A 23679-nucleotide genomic window follows, 5' to 3' on the forward strand; every position below is an offset into this window, starting at 1 on the left:
ACAACAGGGGGTTGGGGATTTAGCTCAGTGGTTAGAGCGCTTGCCTAGCAAGCGCAAGGCCCTGGGTTCGGTCCCCAGCTCCGAAAAAAAAAAAAAAAAAAAAAAAAAAAACTAAAAAAAAAAAAAAGATACAACAACAGAAACAGAAATCAAAGAAACAGAAGAGGTGGTTCTTTGAGGAAATCAAGGTTGACAAAGCCTGCGACAAGTCAATCAAGAGAAAGAGAAAAAGAGCCAAGTTAGTTAGACATCTTAAATGGAGAGAAACTCTAAGCGTTTCAACTAGCATAAGGAAAGAGAGAAGGGTGCCCACTCTCTCCATACCTATTCCGTCTGTACTTGAAGACATAGCTGGAGCAATGAGACAACTGAAGAAGCAAACGGGAAGGAGGAAGTCAAAGTATCTGTATTTGGAGATGATATGATAGTATACACAGTTGACCTAAAAAATCCACTAGGAAACTACTACAGCTGGAAGGCACCCTCAACAAAGTAGCAGGACACTGATTCGACGTTAACACACACACAAAAGAACAGTAGCCTTCCAGGATACAAAGGAGAAAGAGACTAAGAAAGAAATCGGAACATTACCTTTCACAATAACTTCAAAAAAAAAAAAGATCTTGCGATAATTCTAGCATCTAGCAAAGCAAGTGAACAAAAAGAATTTTTTTTTTTTTGAGAAAGAAGAAAGAAGTTGAGGAAGATAACCAGAAGACGGAAAGATTTCCCACAGTCTTGGATTTGTTGGGTTGGCACTGTGAAAAATTGACATCCCATCAAAAGCAATCTAATGCAATCCCCACAAAAATTCTAACGTAATTCTTCACAGAAACTGGAAATATCAACTTCAGCTTTAGGTGGGAGCACGGAAAGCTCAGGATTGCTGAGACAATCCTAACTAATGAAAGAGCTGCTCGGAGTATGTGAGATGGTGAATCTCACATCTCAAGCGTACCACAGGGCTGCAGAACTAAAGCCAGCATGACACGGGCATGAACACAGACGCGCTGATCGATGGGACAGAGTCGAAGATACGGAAATAAATCAGCACACCTATGGGTACCAGATTCCTGACAGGGAAGCTAAAAATACACAGTGGAGAAAAGACAGCATCGTCCACAAATGGTGCTGGCTAAACTGAATGAGTTGTCCACAAAAGAATGAAATTAAATCCACATCGATCATCCTTCACAAAAACTCAACTCAAAACAGAGCAAGGACCTTAACACAGGACCAGGTACCCTGAAAAAGCGGGGAATAGTTTGGAGCTCGTTGGCACAGGAAAGGACTTTCTAAACAGGATGCTGTCAGCACAGCCACTAAGATCAACAACTAGCACGTGTGACCTCAGGAAGCTGGGAAGCTTCTCTGTGACAAGAGAATGCGAGAAAGTCTTTATCAATGACACACCCGACTGAAGGTTAATGTCTAGAATATAAGGAGAAATAATAAGCCAAACACTGAGAAAACGAACAACCCAATCCAAAATACGGTGCCGAACTTAACAGAGTTCTCAATAGGTAAAACGCAATTGGCTTAGGAACACTTTTAAGACATTCAACATCCTTAGCCATCAGGGAAATGAAAATGAAAACTATTTTGAGATTCCATTTTTTTTTGTTCTTTTTTTTTTCGGAGCTGGGGACCGAACCCAGGACCTTGCCCTTGCTAGGCAAGCGCTCTACCACTGAGCTAAATCCCCAACCCCCTTACCCCAGCTGGAATGCCAAGATCCAGAAAACAAACGACAGCACGAGCTGGAGAGGATGCAGGGAAGGGGAACGGTTATCACTGCTGGTGGGAGAGAAAACTGGTGTAGCCACAGAGAGATGAGTGCAGATGCACCTCAGGAAGCTGGGACTCCGTCTAGGTCAATATCCAGGAGCACCACTCTTGAGCACACACCCAAAGGACTCTTCATAATGCCACGGCGACACTTGCCTATCCATGTTCTTGGCTGCTCTATTCATAACAGCCAGGAATTGAAAGCAGCCTAAATGGCCATCCGCAGACGAATAGACAAGGAAGACGTTGCACGTTTGGATGCTATTCAAATGTTAACGAAATGGATAGAGCTAGAAACAATCATGGTGACCAAGGTAACCCAGACCCAAAGGGGAAATAGTGGATATTTTTTCTTATCTGTGGCTATTAGCGTTAGATATGTGTGTTTCAATAAGAAGAACCACAGAGGATAGTAGCTAGTAAGGTACAAGGGGAGAGGAGGGAATCTTAGAATATAATACTATAAAGACATAAAAGGAAATATATATATTATATATTAAGTATATATAATTTTAATTCAATTTAAATCGAACCACAACGTAATGGAGAAGACTATCCCAGCTAGACGTCTCATGACCAGAAATGGCTTACATCTTATTGAGTCATTAACCAAAGGGGTTCCATAGCCCCCACCCTCAAGCATCATGGGCCATTGCTAAGAGTATTGGCTACCCTATACAAGGTGACGGTTAAGCTATCCTAGATTAGACAATCGGTAAGACACAGTTTAACTTATGTCATCCAACATGGAGAAATCAAGCTGGTTCTTCATGAATAGTTCTTCTATGAACTAGAAGCCTCTCCCCTAACTGAGTAGCGTTTATGGTACTGGAAAGCACTAAGAACGCTACAAAAGGACACATCTGTAAATCCCACGACCCACAACAGTGACCTGCCTACAAGATATACTGGTTCCATGGTGGCACAAACATTATGGGAGTGTCTTAGTGAGGGTTTTACTGCTGTGAACAGACACCATGACCAAGGCAACTCTCACAAGGACAACATTTAATGGGGGCTGGCTTACAGGTTCAGAGGTTCGGTCCATTATTATCAAGGCAGGATCATGACAGCATCCAGGCAGGCATGGAGCAGGAGGAGCTGAGAGTTCCACATCTTCATTGGAAGGAAAACAGAAGAAGACTGGCTTCCCTGCAGCTAAGTTGAGGGTCTCAAAGCCCACCCCCACAGTGACACACCTACTCTAACAGGGTCACACCAACTCTAACAAGGCCACACCTACTCCAACAAAGCCACACCTACTCCAACAAGGCCACACCTACTCCAACAAGGCCACACCTACTCCAACAAGGCCACACCTACTCCAACAAGGCCACACCTACTCCAACAAGGCCACACCTCTAATCGTGCCACTCCCTTGGCAGAGCATATGCAAACCATCACAAGGGAGTAACCAAAACCTTTTTAAAGAGTGGATTTAAGGTCCACTCCGTGAGACTGAAAATAAGACCAAGAACTAAAGTAGCCTGGGATGAGACGAGATAGGTCATGGGCCGAGGGGAAAACAGTATTGTCAACTCTGCTAAAGGAGCAGAGCAATACAATGGCTTAGTATCATTCTGCTCCCTCTATAGATCAGTGCTGCCCCCAGCCACCATCACAGAAGCTTCTTCTGGCAGCAGATGGGAAACAGCACAGCGCTCTACAACCCGACAGTGTGTAGAGAGTAAAGGCCTTTGAAGCACTCAGCCATAAACGGACGTCTCTATCAACCCCCTCAGGCTCGGGGATCTATGCGGAGGAGTTGGAAGACTGTAAGAACCAGAAGCAGTGAATGGCTCCAAGGGAACGGCGTCTTCCAGACACCCGGGGACTGAGGCACATGTGAACGTGGAGACTATGACAGCGGATACAAGACCGCACCGCTTCCAAACAGGCAACGGTCTTAGCACTGGTAAGGAGAGTGGGCAAAGTCCCACTCCTAACCAAGAATTTGCAGTGGTATCTGCTAAAAAAGGGAAAATCGCTTTTCTCTAGTGGAGAGTTACTGGGTTTATCAACCACACTCCAAGGCGGGCCCAGGTCTAGAAAAGTCACATGACAGACGGGGGACTTCTGGGTGCTTTTTGTTCTGTTTAGGGGTAATTGTCTTATGGATTTTTTTGTTGTTGTTGTCTTAGTTTGTCTGTTTCAGTTTTGTGGGTTTTTTTGTTTGTTTTGTTTTTTTTTAAGAAAGAGAAAGAACATGGAATTGGGTGAGTACGGAGCTAGGGGAGGATCTTGGGGGAGAGGCTAGAACATGATTCAAAATACATTCTATAAAATATTTTTAATTAAATTTCACAAAATCAATTCTAGATGATCAGCAGGCCTAACCCTAAGTGGACATGCAAACAAATGAAAAATTAGAGGAAAGCAGAATGCTCCAGAGTAGGCAGATACTTATTGGATGAAAAATGCAGGATCATTAACCACGGACATCCAATAATGGAGCCACGTTCAAATGAACATTCCTGGCCGTGTAAAGACTTCATTAATACAGGGCACAAGCGGAGGGAGAGTGACTTAGCACTTAGGTTCAGAATGTGTCAGAACCGCCGCAGGCCATCAGGAGGGCAGATAATCCCAGGGGAAAGTGGGGGGAAGCAGGCCTTCCGAGAACACCGTGTCTATCTCGTTTGGGGTCGCTACGGCTATGATGAAATACCATGACCAAAAGAGCACTGGGGATGAAAGGGTTTATCTGGCTTACACGTCTACATTGTTCATCACTGGAAGAAGTCAGAACAAGAACTCAAACAGGGTTGGAACCTGGAGGCAGAAGCTGATGCAGAAGCCATGGAGGAGTTCTTTACTGGCTTTCTTATAGAACCAGGACCACCAGCCTAGGAATGGCGCCACCCACAATGGGCTGGGCCCTCCTCCATTGGTCACTAATTAAGAAACTATCCTCCAGTTTGCCTAGGGTCTCCAATCTTACAGAGACATTTTCTCAATCGAGTTCCTTCCTCTCTGATGACTCTAGCTCGTGACAAGCTGACATAAAACTAGCCAGTAAAGCGTCCAAGAAAGGGTGCCATATTCCATCAGAGGTAAGGGAATGAAGATTATTGGAGTACACGTACACAAGGCAATCTTAGCACAATACCCATCAGAATCACCAAGTGAAACATACCTGTGGCCGGCATGCAAGTTGGTATAAAACTGGGAAAATGTTTGTCAGAACTACTCACAACTCACACAGCGCTTACACTCTGAGGTGTAGACCTAACAGAAATGGAAGCAGGGATACCGGAGGAGCACTGTTTACAGCACCAAAGTAAACGCCTGCCTGTGGTAGCATGAGCCTGAAATTTGTGGAACACCCACACTGCGAGTGCTGCAGATCCAGACAAGGATGGGCTACAAACGAACACACAGAACACAGTCGCATCTTTAAAGCTCTGAATGAAACGCCCTCCTCCCCACACCGCCCCAACCCCAGAGAGTCGGTGTGGCCGCTTCCCTTGCTAGAGATTAAGGTGACATACCCAGGGACTCTGGGACTGAAGTCAGGCCTGGGTCTGCGGCTTGCACTGGAGGGGGCGTAGTGACCAGTGGAGGGAGGGTAAGAGAGGCAGTATGGTTGACATCTGATTCTCATTTCCTGAATACTCTGTGACTTTCATGTTTGTGGTTTGTTTGCTTTTCCATGTATGGGGTGTATGTCAGAAAGAGTTAAAGAGGAAAGCCCAGTGGACGAAGACAGGAAGACCTATATAAGAGTGCTCAGGACCCATTGCTCACAGACAAAAACACGAAGAAAACCGAACTGTCCACACGTAGGGGGAATGAATCAATTACCGTTTATTAAAGCCACAGGACGCTGGTAGATACTGGGAAGAGTAACACAGAAGCGAGGACATGGGAAGGGTAGTCGGGTAAGCAGCGTTTGTGAACAAATACGCCGGGCTGCACTGACATTCACAAGGTGGCTCAACCGTGGACAAGACAAAACGGCGTGTCTCTGTGCCAGCGTGCAGAACGGTGTCCCAAAGAGAGCACCCTCCATGCGGGATGTCTGAGGGTGGGTGTCCCTTCCGAAATCGGTATGCCAGAACTCAGTAATGTGATCACATTCAGACGCCGGCCTTTGGGCAGAGACAGGCCCCAGGGCTCAGTCTCTGTGAGTTGGGTTGGTATTTGTGTACCCAGGCGGGGCGTGAGTTTCCACAGCAGCGAGTCAACACAGGTGGGACCTGCTGGTGTCTTAGACTCCGAGCCTTCACAATGGTAAGCAGGCAACACGTCTCTGTTGATGAGAGATTACCTCGTGTAAGTCCAGCTAGAGACGTGATTCTCCTCTCACGAGGAGACTGGAGCTTGGAATGGGGTCAGGAGAAGTGTGGGTTTACATATGTTCGTGCTTGTTTGGGTAATTAAAGTAGTATTTCAAATGGTGGCAGATTTCAGGCAAATGAATGTAAACATTACACATAATAATTTTAATATGTACAGAGAGATAAATTTGTACAGATGCCTTTCATCTCGAAGGAACAAAGTGATACATTATTAACAAAGGTCTAAGTTAAGGATCCTTCCCAACTGGTAATTAAAAAGTATTCCTACCAACGTGCGAGGGAAACGGAAAGAGAAATAATATTTAAACTCTCGACTATTAGAAAAATCACGGGAATAAAGGAACAAGTTTCTCCAGATTGCTCCTCAGAGATGAAACACTGTCTTCAAAGGCGTTCATCATCAAACACCGGGGGGAAGAAAGCCACGGTCTTCAAGTCAATGAGGGTTTTAAAATGCAGTTCTAAAGAAGTCCAGAGGAGAGCAGATAACAGAAGTTATTAAATTAAGAAAAACAAAACCGAGGCCTGATAAATAAATCGGGAGCTAAGTGTATGAGGAGCCCAGCAGCGTTCTGGCCCGGGCTGATCCAGGGACTACATGAAACAGCCATTAAACAAAATGCTAAATTGCGTAAGACACGAGGAAGGCGATTTAGGAAATGAGCAAGGAATTACTTGCATGGTTGTATGCTAATAAATCTGAATAAAAGCACATAAATTGTACAAGTTGGCACCCCAAAAAACTGAACAGCATGAAGAGACACTCATTGCTGGAAAATAAATTCTTTTTTAAGTAGAAAAGAATTACCTCTCAAAGAGTCTCTGGACTTAGGCTCTCTCTGTTGAGCACTGGAAATGCGGAAGGATGAGCCCTTGAGAAATGATGTTCGAACTCTGCTGGTTTTATTTTATTTTATTTTGTTTTGTTTTGTTTTGTTTTGTTTTATGAGACAGGAGTCTGGTAGCCCAGGCTGGTCCTGAGCTTGCTATAGACCCAACAATGGTCTTTAGCTGCTAGTCCTCCTGCTTCTAGCCCCCCGACCCCCAGTGCTAGGCTTGCAGGAACACAGTGTCACATCCAGTTTGACACCGGGGGGGTCAAGTCGAGGGCCTTATGCACGCTCAACAAATGCTCTTTGGACTGAGCTGTGTTCCATTCTCTGAATACAGTTTAATATTTTTTTAACTTGGGAAATTGGTTAGTTAATATTGTAAGAGACAGGAAACTCTGAAAGCAAAAGCTGACCATGTATGGTGACTCACTGTGCGTTCCTCAAACAGGAGCGACAGACATTGTGAAAGAAAAAAAAAAAAAAAAAGGCTTCACTGCCCCTGTCAGCTTGCACAGCTTACAAAGGGATCCAAGGGACTCAGCATCGTCCTGACTCCAAGACCCAAAGATGTCACATGCTGATGTACCCTGTGAGTCTAGTAAGAGGGTCCCAGTCTGCGGGGCTCCCAACCCGGTTTGTCTGAACAGAGAATTTCTACCGGGAAGCATTTCTGGGAGGGAGGCCTTAGGGAACGGGCCCTGGCAAATTCTGCTATAGAACATTCAAATACATGCAAGTCCCAGCCAGAAACACCAGCGATTAAACCCAGCTGTGTGTTCAGTTAGGGTTAGTGTGGCAAGGGAGAAGTAGGATAGGGTTCCCGAAAAGAGGGAAGTGATTTATATAATGCACTGTGCTCCTTTACAGCACAGAACTTCAATAGGTCCTAACCTAGCATCTGCATAGGTTGCACACTACGAAGGACATTAAAAAGATCGTTTCTAATAAGATGCTTAGACTCTTGGTAAAGGCTCTTTAATGCCTTGGAGCACGGATCGCGTAACCATAGAGCAACAGCTGAGAGACAGAAAGAGTGAAGCGGATACTGGAGCTAAATTCAGTGTTGGGACAGAGTTTAAAGTTCACGTGTAGAAAACACTGATCCACTTAGAAGACACAGGGGAGGCCTCACTGTCTGAAATGATGCTAGGCAGAAACCACAACAGTTGGAGGACCACAGAGGGGGAGCCATCCTGAAGAAGGCTGGGATATTTTAAGGACAGAAAGAAACATGACGACAACAACAACAGTGGCTCATGCGTTAAAAGAAGAAAGAAACCGTAGCCTGAATGACTAGATGGATGGAAATCTCCACAGGGAAGTGAAAAATACACACACACACACACACACAGACACACACAGACACACACACACCACACATGCACACACACACCACACAGACATGCATGCACATACACACACACCACACACACACATACACACAAGCACACACATACACACACATACACACTCACACACTTACACACACACATACACGCACACACATACACACACAAACACATATACACACACGCACACATATACACACACGCACATACACAAAATGGAGACGCAGGAGGTGAATGACACAGTACCTGAGATCAGTCTTCACTTGGGTGTGCACCAGAACGGAGAACATGAAAGTCCACAAACTCGGGTTTGTAATAACAATCTAGTTTATTTGGTGACTGGAGCATGTGACATGTGGGGTAGTGCGTTCTGATGAAGAAGCAGTTTATATCCAAGAGTGTGTGCCCCTCACTTTCTTGTTGCTGTGACAAAATGACCCACATCAGAAAATGAGTCTAATTTGCATCATGGTTTGAGGGTCTGGTCCATGATGGTAAGGCAGGTGCAGCAGGAGGTGACTGTCACAGTCCATCTGCAGCCAGGAAGCAGAGGGAGACAGACACTAGTGCTCAGCGTATTCAGTGTGAGACCTAGCCCATGGAAAGATGATACTGCAAAGTGTGTCTTCTCTATGACGTTCAACCTTTCTGGAAACAGTCTCCTGAACACATCTAAAGTGTTTCCATGGGTACCTAAATCCTGAACGGTGACAATCAAGATTCACCACCACAGAAGGTGAAGCCAGAATTGTGCAAAATGATGGCTTTTGTTTTTAATGATAAAAATTCCTGGACCTGATGCAAAATCAACAGAGACTCTAGAATCCTACAGAATTTCAAGCATGACAAAACCCAAGAAAACATACAAGTGGGTATTGTTAACTACAAAACACCAAAACAACAAACAACAACAAGACAAAACAAAACAAAAAAGAACAAAAAACATTAAGAGCCTATTCTGAGACCAGGTAGGGAGGACAGAAGGCACAAGGAGCTGATCGGTGCTGGGAAGCAATGGTGTCTGAAACAATAGATCAACATCTTCAAGGGCTGAAGAAAGGAGAAACCTCTCCAGGATTTTATATCCAGCAGAACTATCCATCAGAATAGAGTTAAAAAATCAAGATACTTTCAGGAAAATGAGCCTACATGCTTCTTCCTTGTCAGGCAGGCATGCGTCATACACACAGGAGGGCCTCCTGATTGACAGGAAATACTCCAAAGTATATCTAATATATATTTTTATACTTTTCTTGTGTGTGTATATGTGTGCATGTGTGTGTATGTGTATGTGTGCATGTGTGTGAGTGTGTGTGCCTGTGTGTATATGATGCATGCATGTGTCTAGTGTGTGTGTGCATGAGTGTGTATATATGTGTGTGTGTTTGTATGTGTATGTGTGTATGCGAGGTGTGTGCATGTGTGTGCATATGAGATGTATGTGTCCGTGTGTGCATGCTTGTGTGTGCGTGTATGTATATGATGCGTGTACATGTGTGTATGTGTGTATATGATGTGAGCAAGTATGTGCATGAGTATGTGTATGTGTGTGAGTGTATATGGTTCTGTGCCTTTGTGTACGTGTGAGTGCTTGTGTATGTGTGTGTGTGTTTGGTTTGTGTGTGTGTTTGTGGTGTATGCATGATTGTGGGTATGCATGTGATCCAGTGCGTGTGTGGAGCTCAGAAGAAAACCCTGGGCACTGGTCCATGCCTTCCACCTTGTCTGAGGAGAGTCATTTTATTTTCACTTCTGTAGACAGCAGGCTAGCTGCCCTGTGGGCTTCTGGGAATTCTCCTCTCTACCTCCCATCTCACTGCAGGAGCACTTGGATTACAGATGCATGTTACCACATCCTGCCGTTAGAAGGGTCCACAACCTCATACTTATGTAGCAAGCACTTTACCCACTGAGCCCTCTCCCAGCCCCAGATAGCAAAGAATTGACTAAAGGACACAGACTGGGGAGTGCTGGTTTACATACACACTCACATGCACCGTCTCACATAGCGTGAAGAAATTACGCCGATGGGGAAGATCAAGTTAACTCTAAAGAAGGCAAGAGGAGAGCATGGGAACATGGAGGAGATGACGAAGTAGAATGCAGACTTCAAAACAGTGAGCTAAGTCAGGGAACCTTCAGAGCAACATTGGGGGTGCAAGTGTGAGCATCCTCATTAAAAGTTGAAAATGGTCAGATGGATATTTTTTTGTGGTGATGGGGATGGAGCTTTGCTGAGCAGATGCAATTCCACTGAGCCAGACCTCCCCACACATGCAGTTTAATAATTATATTTATAATCACAAGCATCCAAGAAAAGCCTACTGTGTTTCTTCAGTTGAGTTCTATCCAGCAGCAGGCATGTGCACACTCTTCAGAAAACAGGGTGGGCACTCTTGCTTCTACTTTCCATGTTGGCAAAACCCAATAAGGACACTGTAACTGACAATGTGCTATTTTTCTGTGTTGTCATAAAACATTCTGGCCAAAAGCAACTGAGGGGAGGAAATGGTATATTTGGCTTGTATTTCCAGGTCAGAACTTACTGAGAGAAGTCAGGGCAGGGACGCAAGCTGGTTCCTGAATCAGAAGCCACAGAGGAATGCTGCTTGCTGGCTCGCTCACAGGTTCATGCTCAGCTAACTTTTCTTGTACAGCCCATGACCACCTGCCTAGGATATGGTGCTGCCCACAGTGGGCTGAGCACCCTGACATCAATGAATACAGTCAAGAGAATCCCTCACAAGCACGATAAAGACAGTTACTCAGTCAAGACCCCATTTAAAAGTTATTCTAGGGTGTTCCAAGCTGACAGTTAATGTCAGACACCAGCCAACCACCCAAGGAATAACAAAACCCAGGTCAGAAAGTGAGCCGGGAACCAGCAGTCATCTGTGCCTCTGCCCCCTGCCTGTGGATACAATGTAGCCAGCCAACTCCGACTCCTGATGCCATGCCTTCTGCGTCCTGATGGACTGGAACTCTCAAGCCCAAACAAACCCCTCCTCTCTTAAGTGGCTTTTGCCAGGCACTTTGTCACACTACAGAGAAAGGTAACAGATATGCCTGAAATCTCAAATAGGGATGCAGAGAAAATTTGACAAAAATCAGTATACATCAAGGCTCAAACAAAAAACAAACAGACAAACAACTGCTCCACAGGCTGCAAACAGTAGAGGGCATCTAGCAATAACAGACATCATCCTTATGGTAGATAAGCAAGCGACCTGCCCCTGGGGCCTACCAGTGCTGAGGACTGTGGGAGAGTCAAGATGGGGAAAGGAACCAAAGACTTACAGCTTAGCTAGATAGATGTAAGATGCCCCTATTCACAGTTGTGGGATCTTCCTTCTCCTTTCTTAGCATAGATGAATTGTAGATCCATACATTAGTATTTGTTTTTATTTTATGTGTATGACTGTTTTGATTGCATTGTGTATATGGGCACCAGATTCGTGAAGTACCCAAAGAGGCCAGAAGAGAGCATCAGACTTGGAACTTGAGATACAGATGTTGTAAGCTGCCCTGTGTGTGCTGGGAATGAAACACAAGTCCTCTGCAAGAGCAGCCAGTGTTCACCACTGAGTCACCTCTGTAGTCCCGTGTTTGGATATTATTAGCTATGTGGGTGACGAACATGATCATATTATGAACCCCATTCCCCTCTGTCAGATATGACTTTAAATGTAGAAACTCTTAAGGGATCTATGAAACAATTACTGGAAGTCAGGGGTGGGTTTCATGAGATGCTGAATTCGACATCAATGCAGAAGATTCAGCTTCTCACCATGGCTGGGGGAACAACAGAAACATGAAAGTTGACAAACAGCTATGATAACATTGGAAATTAAATGTTAGGAATATATGAAACGCTATCCTGGATTCATTAAATTAAATTAAAGGACGTTTTATTGTTTCGAATGTCATTATGAGAGGACTTGAAGATGTAAATAAACAGAAAGGTATCAAGGAAGACAAGGTTGGCATGGCAACAGATCAACACTGTTACAGAGCTGGTGCTGGCAAGGAGTCAATTCTTCTCTAATTGAACTTCAGATTCAATGTCACTTAATCAAAGTTGCAGGACGTGTCTGCGTAGAAACTTTCAGGTTAGTCTTAAATTTTATCTGGAAATACAAAGAATCCAAGGTAGGAGAAGCAAAGAATTCTGAAAGAGAATAGAGTTGGAGGAAATCATCCAGTACAGGAGTACAACCCGGAGCTCTGGCATCCAGCACGGGATGTTTAGGTTTAAGCCTAGGTGCTGCTGAGTGGGGCAGAATCACAGTTCAGAAATAGAGCCATGCTCGTGCCTCAGCCGGTCTTGAGACAGATGCCCCTGCCTCTCGCTGTGAGTGGGAAACCCATCAGATCATCCAGCAATGCTGAGACAAATGTGGAGTGAGGACAAGCTTGAGGTGTTCTGAGACAGGTTTTCTATGAAAACCTACGAGCTAATGATGTAGAGTTTCCATGGAGGGGAAAAATGTGTTGGGGACACAGGAACAAATGTCTGTTCACCCCAGGTAGGACATTGGCAACAGACCAAAGAAATAATCACGCCCAGGTCTAGCTTAGTGAGCCACGAGTTGCCTGGGATAATTGGAGCATGGGTGACTTGGAGGCATTTGCATCACCAAAGTGGGTGAAAACTCAAAAATCTGCATCTGGGGCTTTCTGCACACATCAGATGCAGGTGGCTTCCTGAAGAGTCTACTTAGCAAGTGCTTGCTGCTTTGTAACTAGGGAGGGGTCTGGTGAAGCTTCTAAGTTTCAGGAACTTCCTGAGCCTCCTAAGTTTTGTTTACTTCCTGAATCCCACGAGTCTCTTTTCTCCCTCCCTCCAGAAGAGAATGTTTCAATTTGAGAAAATAGTTACAGAAAGGGAGATTTAATTTTATTTTCCTGTGTATATGTGTGTGATATGCCTGCCTCTCTCTCTCTCTCTCTCTCTCTCTCTCTCTCTCTCTGTGTGTGTGTGTGTGTGTGTGTGTGTGTGTGTGTGTTGGCCCATGGTTTCTGTTTGGTGTCTTTTTCAATCACTGTATTGATTGAACTTCTTTACTCTAAATAGTCTAGCTAACCAGCTTGCTTGGGCACTCCTGCCTCTGCCTACTGAGGACAGGGGTTACTGGAGACCCTCACACCTACTCAGTTTCCATGTGGGTTCTGGGGATCTGAATTCTAGAACTCATGCTTGTAAGGGCAAGGGCTTCTTCCACCACATCTCCCCATCTCCCTAGCTCAGGAGCAGCGTCTTGATCTGGGACAGGGAAAGACTTCTTAAAGAGAAAAGCAAACGAAGAAACAAAAACCCTCTTCTAGTCTTCAGAAGACACAGTTGAGGAAGTGCCCACAGCCCATAGACCTCATTGTCAGAAGAACAAAGACTTACAAATCAGGAGCAAAGGGACAAGGGACAACGAACAGACATAATACTGTCTGACAGTCTTCATATGCAAACTTGGACACCAGAAACCTTGAGGAACTTAGAGTGGGAGCCACAGTGATGGGAGATGCTGCTTGTCGCCCTTGAGGGTACTGGAGACTAGAGGCTCAGACACCAGCTTAGCTGGTGGAGAACAGAGCTCCTACACCCAAGCATGAGTGCCACACTGGGAAGGTCCCTTTGAAAATGAGTTTGGTGGCTTGTGATCAAGTTACACTAGCTCCCCTGAGACACATTGTCATCTCTCACTTGAGAACATGCCACTGAGGTTAAAAAACAAAATTGCAAAACAAAAGCAAAACAAAACAAAAGTTACAATGTTTTAAGCAAATTTATGATTTTATTTCAAGCTACATTCTCAGGATTCCTTGGACAATGGGTTGGGCACCTTTGCATGTAAATCCGGCAGTCACTGATACAAAAGGTCCAGAAAGAAGTAAAAAGAAAACATGAAATTAGTAACTCAGCCAAGCTGCTCCTCCATATTTCCCCATGCCCAGGAGAAAGAATTACAGGAGTCTGCAAAGACTTGTGTGGGTGTCTCCAACAGCCTTTCATAACAGCGGAAGCTGGAAAGAGCCCAGGTGTTGGCCAGCAGGAGCACAGTAAACAGTGTGGAGCCCGAACTGTGAAGGTGGAGTTCAGACCCACCCAGTGGCTGCCTAGTTTCACAGTCATTCTGTTGATCGCAAGGAGTCCGGTACAAAAGCACACACGGTGGCCACTTACATGAAGCTCTCAAACAGACCCATGGGGGTGACCATCGGACCTATGGTCATCTGGGGCTGGGGTTACCAGAAGCAGGGAGACTAAGGAATGTCAGGAGTGACAAGGTGGTTCTGTCTTTGTTAAGGTGACCGGTATGCATGATGTCATCAGCTGCTATTCTGGAGGTCCAGGTGAGCCACTGAGGTATCCTTTTTCGTCATCTTTTTCCTCCTCTCTCCTTCTCCTTATGCTCGGTCCCTGTCTCCTCATCTCCCTTTCTCTCCCTCCACCTCTCTTTCTCACCTCAAACAATAGAGACCTCTCATTCATAGACTGATTTTTTTTTCCTAGCAGCAACTTCTAGGATGAGGAAAATAGATGTCTTACAGACAGTTTGAGCCAAGTTTCAAGCTTCCAGAGAGTGAATCACAATACGCCCAGAGGTTCCCAGGAGAACCCCAAGTTCTGAGCCACAGCACTGGGGAACAGCTGCTGTGAGGGTTGAGAAATGAGGCAGACCTGGGAAGCAGGAGGATGAGGATGCTGGAACAAAAGTGCCACCTGTGTGGAGGGACTGCCCATCACTCTGGGCTTGGGGTACACCGAGGAAGATCAGGGGGACACTGGAGTTTCAAACCTGGGCTCGCTGGCTGCAGGCTTTGGCCTGTGCAGACACAACTAAGCAACGGGGCAAGGGGTTCTGGGCAGGCAAATGGGACCTTAACCCCCACCTCTGCAGGATCTTGATGCTGTCAGTGTGTTGGGTAAACAGCAACTATAACTTGGTGGCTTGGTGTTTGCCCTTCCCAGAAACTTAGAGGAAAAGTTTTGCCATGGCTATGGTTTGAGGCTGTAACCAATTCCTAGCAAAAGTTCTATGTCTTAAGGGATCATCCCAGCACCTCAGTTTCCCACTAATGTAAACACTGATTGCCCCCTCCTAGCCATCTCTCAAAGGCTGCACCACACCACTACAGTTGGTCAGGCCAGAGCACACAATTCCCAGAAGAAACACAGATACCAAACATGTCCAGAAGTGCTGGGCTTTGAGGCATTCATCTTCCCACAGAGCCGCAGTCCTCCCTAGACCTCAGACATACATGGCAGAGACTTACACTACTCGGGAGTAGTTGAAAGTGTGACAGATGGCCTCTCTGTGTGTGGTCAGGACCGCAGTACACAGTATATCACTGCCCAAGCTTACCTACCCTCCGTGACCTGACATTTACCGCTTAGATACCGACCTGCCCTGTTGGCCCATTTGGAGCTCAGCCTAGAGACCTGGCGTCTGGCCACCTGCCAGCCCCTCTCATCTCCCTGACGGCGATGCCTGAGACTCAGGCGCTAGACTCGGTCTCAAAGTCCTCTTTCCTTGTGGTCCCGAATTAGATGATGAAGCTTGTGCACCCTGGAGGCGGCTGTGGGGTGTGCGCTTGTCATTTTACTGGGTTCCCTGAGAACAGGGCTCTGGTAAGAGAGCAGTCTGCTCCCCGGAAAGCATCAAGCAGGCACCAGGCCCCTCTCAGCAGTGGCAGGGCAGCTCTGTCAAGGTGTTCCTCAGCCCAGGACAAGTGCCTAATTGCCAGGCTCCCAAGAGAGCAGAGCTAACTGCTGAAGCAGAGCTGCCTCCCCAGGAGGAGGGACAGAGGACTTTCTCTCCCACGGTTGGGGGGAGGGCAAAAGATCCACAGTGTCCTTTGAGGTCCTGTTCGAGGACCAGACTCAGACTCCATAAAATGTTATTGAGTGAGTGAATCCAGTTGCCTGGAGGGACTCAGCCGTCCCTGCTGAGCTCTCAGGGCCCAGGAAAAGACATCCAGTGACTTTAGAGCCCAATCCTCAGCTTGTCAAGTTAACTGTGAGGATCTGAGAGGTAGACAAGGGTCCCCAAAACAGAGCAGACTGTTCTCAGCATCCCCATTCCTGGTGCGCCAAGCTTGGACGCTAAACCAAAGTGCCGGGCTGTCATGTGACCGAGTTATGACCGTCATTATCAACGCTGAGTCACTTGACCGGGGGACGGGGGGGCGGAGGAACAGAATTAGGGGAGCAGAGATTGGCAGGCTCTGCCTTCAGTATTGTAGGTTTGCCCAGTGTTTAGGAAGACCCGGCTATAAAGTGTCCTCTGTGCTTACACAATGGCCACTCAAGCCCAGGGCACACAAGGCTACTCAGGGAGACATGGTGTGTCATGGTGTCGCAGCGTAAGCCATCCCTGAGTGAGGCCAAGTCACAGTTCACCTTTATCCCTCAGTTTTTCACACAGACCCCCTGGACCTGGCTCCCAAAAGCCAACCTTGGGAGAAACGCTCTCTCTCTGACTCAGGACTCTGCCGCTCCTCAGAGAGCATCCCAGCATGGTGGCATCTACTCTTTTGTATCCCTGGACAAATACAGGCCTTCCTTGACTGAGCACCCTTCAATCAATGGTACGACCTCTGCCAGGTGACACCGTGCACGCTTCCCAGCTGGCGGTGAAATTAACAAGCCTCCTCTCTCAGAGGCTTGGTTCTAAACAGCTCTGGAGAGCTCCAACCTTCACCTCCCTCGATGGCCGGTGACCTAGTACAGTTCCGTGGAGATGACCTGTCCATTGAGAAACCATCCCGATCTCCTCATAAACGCCCAATGACGCTCATCTAGCACAGCCTACGCCTGCAGCCGCGGGGGCGGTGGCTAAGAGATGAGAGAGGCAGAAAGGACCCTGGTTAGATGCCCAGTCAGTAACTCTGCTTTCTCATCAGAGGCCTGGGATGGCGATCGAGCCCTCGGCAAAGCACTGCTTACCACTACCTTCCCACGGTCTTGCTCTGGGAGGCTGAGTGAGGCAGGAACTGTGGGTAGCAGCAAGAAGGAGGAGAGGCCATGTCCGAGCGTAGGCCAAGCATGGTCCCCAGTAGAGGGCAGCTGGGGAGCCACAGCTATAGATGTCTTCTGAGTGGGGAGGCATCGTCTCTGTCCTTAAAGCAGGAATCTATCCTGTCCTTGGTCCCCCAAAACAGCCCCTACTGCAGGGCTTCTCATCTGAGCACTTGAGCTACATTTCTAGGGTCCCTGTGCCCCTCATCTTCCTGAAGAGACTACTTGGCTCCTGTCCTGCTGCCTTAACTCCTGCCCTCTCTTCACAGCAGATCTACACCAACTTTCTCATAAGAATTCTTGGGAACAGCCCCAGACCACTTGTTCCTGGTCCTGACTGACAGTCGCACCACCCTCTCCCATACTGAATCCAAACTACAAACTTGGATTTCCAAATTGCTCCTCATGCCTGGACCCAGCCTGGCCTTGCGGCCAAACATCCAGGACAGACAGATTGCCTGTTTCAAGTTCACATGGGAAGTTTGAGGATGGTCCATGCTAGTAAGGTGGGTTTGAACCCAGCCACCTAGGTCGAGCGAGATAAACCAAGGCTTCAAGGAAGATCTGCCGGGAGAGGATCCAGGGGAGGCAGGAGCAGTTGGAGAGACCCTGGGGAGGGGAAAAGCAGAGAAAGAGGGAAGGCCATAGTAGAGTTCTCTGCTGGAACCTAGTGTACCTGGCCTTGTACTAGGAGCAGAAAGGCATCTATGGCCACAGGCAGAGGCTCACATGGGGCAATACTGCTGGAGGCTAAGGAGCTCTGGGCAGAGGGTCAGGCAGCTGGTGTCCAGAATGTCCTGGGCTACAGCTGGGCTTCAGGACGTGGCTGGACCAGATGAGACTGGGCCGACAGACACCGGCTGGCCACCAGTCCGCTTGCCTTCTGTCTGTCTCAGCCTCACCTGGGAGCATCAGACACAGCCCAGAAAGTGCTGTTTAAATATTTAAGAGCTTTCGGGCAGGAGATTAAAGGGTATGTGGGTTTGGGGTGGGTTAACTCTCTCTTACCCACAGACAGTGGCAGAAAGAAAGTTTCTCTCTTTGTTCACCATCTCCCACCCCCTAGAAGCTGGAGGGAGGGAGGGAGGGAGGGAGGGAGGGAGGGAGGGAGGGAGGGAGGTGCCCGCTGTCATTTTCCTTCTCACTGGAGCAAGACATGAAGGAGACTGCTGCCCCTCGTGGGGACTGCTGGTGCCCATTGGTAAGCAACTGTGCCCTCCATGGACCTCAACTCCCTTTGCTAGGTTCCCTCCTTGCCTCGTCCTCCTCGATCGCCCTGACATGCCAGAGCCCCATCCCTTCTGAGGGTCATCATGAGACCCCTCTCAGTATCTGCCATCCTAGGCCATTTCTAAGACTCAACCACACAGGCCCTTACAGACCCGAAAGTGGGCTCTGTAGATATTAGGCATGGACAGCAAGTGTTCATGTGGCTCTCCCTTGTGTTCAGGGTCTACGTCTTGAAAGTCAGTCCTCACACCGTCATGTGAACAAATTAGAATCTACAGGGACACAGAGTAATCAACCCTCCCACCACACAAGCTGCAGAGCTCACACAGTTGAATTCTGCACGGAGCCTGCACGGAGCCAGAATGAGTTGGGGATGCAGGTTTGGAAGGGGTCCAGTTCTGCCCCCTGCCCCATGTGTGCATGCACTGGTGTGCACATATATAAGCACATGTGTTACACTCTAGGATGCATGTGTGTGTATATCTCTCTCTACACACACACACAGCTGTGCCTTACATGCACACACACCTGTATGCTCACATTGTCATTTGTGTGAGCCTGTGTGCACAGTGGGTGTGGAGGGGGCAGAGGTGAATGCTAATTTCCAGTGACTGTAGAGCAAGCCGCCATCAGCCGATGGTCTAGACAGCATACACCTTGGGTTTCAGGTCAGGACAGAGCAATTGGCTCACACGTAGTATCCACCCTCCATTCTCAGCTGGGCCTCAGGAGACTCTCTCTCAGGGGCCTCAGGTATTGGCAGAATTCAATTCCTTGAGGTTGTTCAGCTGCCACGATTCCCTTCCCTGGATGCTCAAGTCTCTGCCTATTTCTCCTAAATTTTGGAGACAGCGATCCTAGCTGGGGACAAGCCCGCCACTCAGCATCTCAGATCCCAGCTCCTCTGCCCTCACGGGATGGATGAAGACCAGCCAAGACCCCCAAGAGCCCCACTTCCACTCCATTCTCCCTCTTCGACTTAGCTTCCCGTGCCTCGGTTTGCCCAGCTTCCAAATGAGGAATGGAGGGCTCGCGTAGCTCAGTGGGAAGTCAAGAGTCACAGGGCATGCGTGAGCACACAGCCTGGCTCCACGAAGGAACTAAACGGCTTTCCACGGATGTCCGTGTTGTAGGTGGAATCCAGCCGCAGAGTCAAGTCGAGGTCCCTGAGGCTTCTAGGGCACACAAAGCCCTGGCACACACAGATGCCACGTCTGTCCATCCAGGGCTGCACCACTGTATCATTCAAGTAACTGAGCATCGAAAATCACCGTCTCCCTGCAGGTCACGAGGTGCCTTCTTCAGGCTGTGACCATCCATGGATTCAGTTCCTCATGGCCCTGAATGTCCCCATGAGGGCTACCTTCCTTCACACCCACCCGAAAATCTCTCCTCTGACAGGAAGTCCTCCAGAGGCGTCTGTTCTAGGCTGATAGTTTGAGTCTATCCTTGACCCCATACCCCACCACATACTTTAAAGATGACTTCACTATTATTAAGAAATTTAGCATCATTTAGGGATATTTTCATGCATGCAACATGCTTTTAAGTAAATACATTTTTTTTTTGTGGTGCTGGGAATTGAACTTTGGGTCTGCATTTCAGGCAAGGGTTCTATCACTGACTGGTATTCCTGGCCAGTGGCTTGTTTTTGTCCACGCCTGATTTTACTGTTTCCCTGTGTGATGGTATGAATGAGAACAGCCCCCATGGCTCATATATTTGAATCTTCCGTCCCTAGTCGGTGAAACTGGGAAGCGTTAGGAGGTGTGGCCTTGTTGGAGGAGGTGCATGCGTCAGTGGGGGTGGCTTTGAGGCCTCAAAGACTCATCTCCACCTTGTCTCTGTCTCAGGCTCATGGATTGAGAGATGAGCTCTCAACTACTGCTACAGTGCCGTGACTGCCCGCCGATGCCATGCTTCCCGCCATGGTGGCCAGAGACTCTTATATCTCTAGATCTGTAAGCTCCAAACAAACCCTTCTATAAATTGCCTGGTCATGGTGTTTCGTCACCGCAATAGAAAAGTGACTAGTATAGTCCCTTATCTCTGGTCGTGAGTAACCAGGCTGCACACTCCTGCCTCATGCTTCTCTTCTCGGGGCTTTTCCAGATTTCTGGAAAAAAAATTCAGCCTCTCTGTTTTCAAGGCCCCCACCCTGAGGAAGTCTATACAGACGTTAACTCCACAGGTCTTTCTTTTCCTCTGTGTTCCACCGTGGAAACGTCCTCTGCTGACACCCTCCCATTCACTCACCTTTTCTTCTGCTGTATCTATCGAACAGGCCTCCAAGACCCCAGCACATTCCCCACCACAGTGAATGCGGTCCATTAGGTGAAGCTGTGTAACGATCCTTTCCAGCTCCCTCCATGTTCTTAGCGTGGTCACCTTTACTCATCTTTTAAAACACGTGGACTGTGCTTGTCTGTGGCTGTGTGGTGATTCCTGGTCCCTTTCTATAGACGGGCTTTTGCTCTCCTTTGACCTGTTTGTTCCTGTTTCTTCATGTCTGGTGGCTTCAGCAGGGTGCCGGGCACTGATTCTTACGTCACTGGCTGCTGGTTATTTTTCTGCTCATTTTTTTTTTCTTTACCGGCTTTAGACTTTGTTCTGGGATGATTGTTCTCACTTGGGACTCTTTTAACAGCTTGTGTGTAGCTCTGACAGTCGGAACAAGAGCAGCCTTCCAGTCAGACAAGCTCTGTTCCTCCGCTGACACAGGCCTCTGAGCTCTCAGGCTCGTGGCTCTGGTATCTGCAGAGTTGGGGCTCATGCCCAGGGCTGAGCTGTCCCTCACCCAGTCATTATGGCCAGGGTTGCAGAGACTGCTGTCCTCAGCTGCATCTCTGACACTCTAATTCCTTTTCCTATGTGTGTACCCATCAATACTCCTCCGCTCAGAATCTGCAGCCATTTCTCTGTGCTGCTTCCCCTTTCTGCATGTTTCCCCCAAGTGCTCAAGCACTGTGTCAACTCTGGGAGGCACCGCTCCTCCCAGGGCAGCAAGCCAGAACATCACCAGCCTGGCCCCTTTATTCCCTCCCTGGGAACTGCTGTCATGAACAAGGAGCCATTGTTTGATGTGCTTCCAAACCACGTTATTAGGATGGGCCAGAGTGGGCCCTGCCACTCTGTCGCAGCTGGAGGTAGAGCCTGTGCCACATTGTATCCATGTGGAGTGCTACATGCTGATTTTCAAATTTTAAAATTATCCACCTGACAAACCATAGGAGATTTGACTGAATCACAACCTTAGGTACGATGCGCCACATCTATGTAGAACAAGGAGCCAGCTGGTGTGTCCCTGGCTCCCTGGCCCATGACCAAGATTTCCTCCAAATATTTGTCCCACAGAAGAAAGGATGACATGTTGGCACAAGAAGAACAAATGTTTGTGTTGGATCCTTTATTGTCAACTTGACACAAACTAAAGTCACTTGAGAAGAAGGGGGCCTCAATTAAGGTCTATGGGACATTTTCTTAATTAGTGATCGATGGGAGTGGGCTCAGCCCATTGTGGGTGGTGCCGTCCCTGAGCTTGTGGTCCTGGGTTCTATAAGAAAGCAGGTTGAACAAGCCACGGGGAGCAAACCAGTAAGCAGCACCCCTCCATGGCCTCTGCACGGGCTCCTGCCTCTGGGTTCCTGCTCTGCTTGACTTCCTGTCCTGACTTCTTTCTCTTATGGACAGTGATATGGAGGTGTAAGCCAAATAAATCCTTTCTTTCCCAAGTTGCTGTGGTCATGGCCTTTCATCCTAGCCATAATCATTGCTAAGACAGGGGACTTGTGTGACGGGTGTCTGACATACATGCCTGCTTTCATCGTGTTCCTGTGCACTTCCATGCCTGTGTTTATATACTTATGTGCACGTGTGTGAGCACTGCATACTTGTGTATATCTGAATGTGTGCATGAAGGCACATACTGTGTGCCTCTGGGTGTGCTGCTAACTCCCTCTTTAGCTTGGTTTAGAAGCTCCCCAGTAGGCATGCCTTGCCTAGAAGAATCACCAGGTTCCTTCTAGTGTAGACAAGGGCATGAAAGAGAGAGACAGGGAGGAAGGAGGGGACACACTGCCGCATCAGCCAGCGCTCTCAGAAGAGTTCGTTGAGTGGATGGATGAATGTGGATGGAGACAGTGACAGCCAGGGCCTAAGAGGGGTTTAGGAATAGATAAGAGAGTACATGCAGGAACCCAGAGTGTGCAGCTGGGGTCAGTTGTGGGGAGCAGAGCCTGACTAGATGCAGGATCAAGGCTCCTGAAGAAGTACCGGCCCCTGCAGAATGGCTGGTTCCCTGCAGCCACCTGTCCACTCACTCAGTGTCTCTTTCCTCATTCAGTCACACTCTTTCTTGACTGTGAGCTCATCACCTTGTTTACTCTCTCATGACCCCTCCCTCCCGACATGCATGATAAGGAGATGCTGTCCCTGCAGAGGTGTCTACTGTGCAAGCCACAAGTGGCTCCATCTCACTTCCTAATCACAACAGATATGACCGCTTTCCGTGGAAGCCAAGTTGAGTGTGTGTTGGCTCTGTCTGCTTCTCTGGGGTCTTCTCTTTGCACAGAGCGGTGGGTGGATGAAGGAGCAGGGTCCAAAGGTCCCGCTGTTGTTCCAACGTGACAAGTATTAGGACGTGCAAGAGTCAAGCCCAAGCTCCTGAGAACTTAGAGCCAGCGTCTTTCCAGGTGGGTTAGCCAAGGGTTGGTGGCTGAAATCAGGCGTACACGGTTGAGGAGGAGTGGCCTGGCCACAGGGGCGGTGCACTGCCCCAAGGTGTCTCTGGACTCTGTAGAGGAGCATCCAGGCAAACATTTGGCATAAGGAGAGGCCGAAAGAAACCCAGGAGGGGTCTCGGGAGTCTGACTGAGGACAAATGCTGCTCCTTCTGCGTGCCTAAACCCTGGGGCTGCCCAGTGCCTACAGTACAGAGACCCACAGAGATGTCCCAGGTGCCAGGGCAGGAGAGGGTTAAAGAAATGCCAAACAAATCTAATTTACATGCAAAGCCTCCATCCTTTAGTCCTCACAACCCAAGGCTTGTGCAAGCCAATCAATATTTCATGAAGACATTTCCTTCCTTCCGATACCGAGAGAGGCAGGTGCGCCAGATTCCCTCTGTGAAGGGAAGAGGAAGGGCCTAGGTTTGCATGCCTTTG

At 47.9% G+C, this 23679-nt stretch overlaps 1 long non-coding RNA gene across 2 annotated transcripts; it reads left to right on the top strand.

The window, feature by feature from the left end:
- Positions 1 to 3155: 3155 nt before the first annotated feature.
- On the top strand, positions 3156 to 17687 carry LOC102549170 (uncharacterized). Of its 2 annotated transcripts, none has more exons than XR_015623520.1 (3): positions 3156 to 3703; positions 14574 to 14619; positions 16683 to 17687. It is a non-coding gene; the product is annotated as an uncharacterized LOC102549170 (long non-coding RNA). The 2 variants fall into 2 exon arrangements; XR_015623521.1 differs by lacking the exon at positions 16683 to 17687 and adding an exon at positions 14783 to 15214 and having other exon boundaries at positions 3164 to 3703.
- The last annotated feature ends 5992 nt before the right edge of the window (positions 17688 to 23679 follow it).

Source organism: Rattus norvegicus, chromosome 6, assembly GCF_021556685.1.
Source record: "Rattus norvegicus strain SHRSP/BbbUtx chromosome 6, alternate assembly SHRSP_T2T, whole genome shotgun sequence".
In the NCBI taxonomy this organism is placed as follows: Eukaryota; Metazoa; Chordata; class Mammalia; order Rodentia; family Muridae; genus Rattus; species Rattus norvegicus.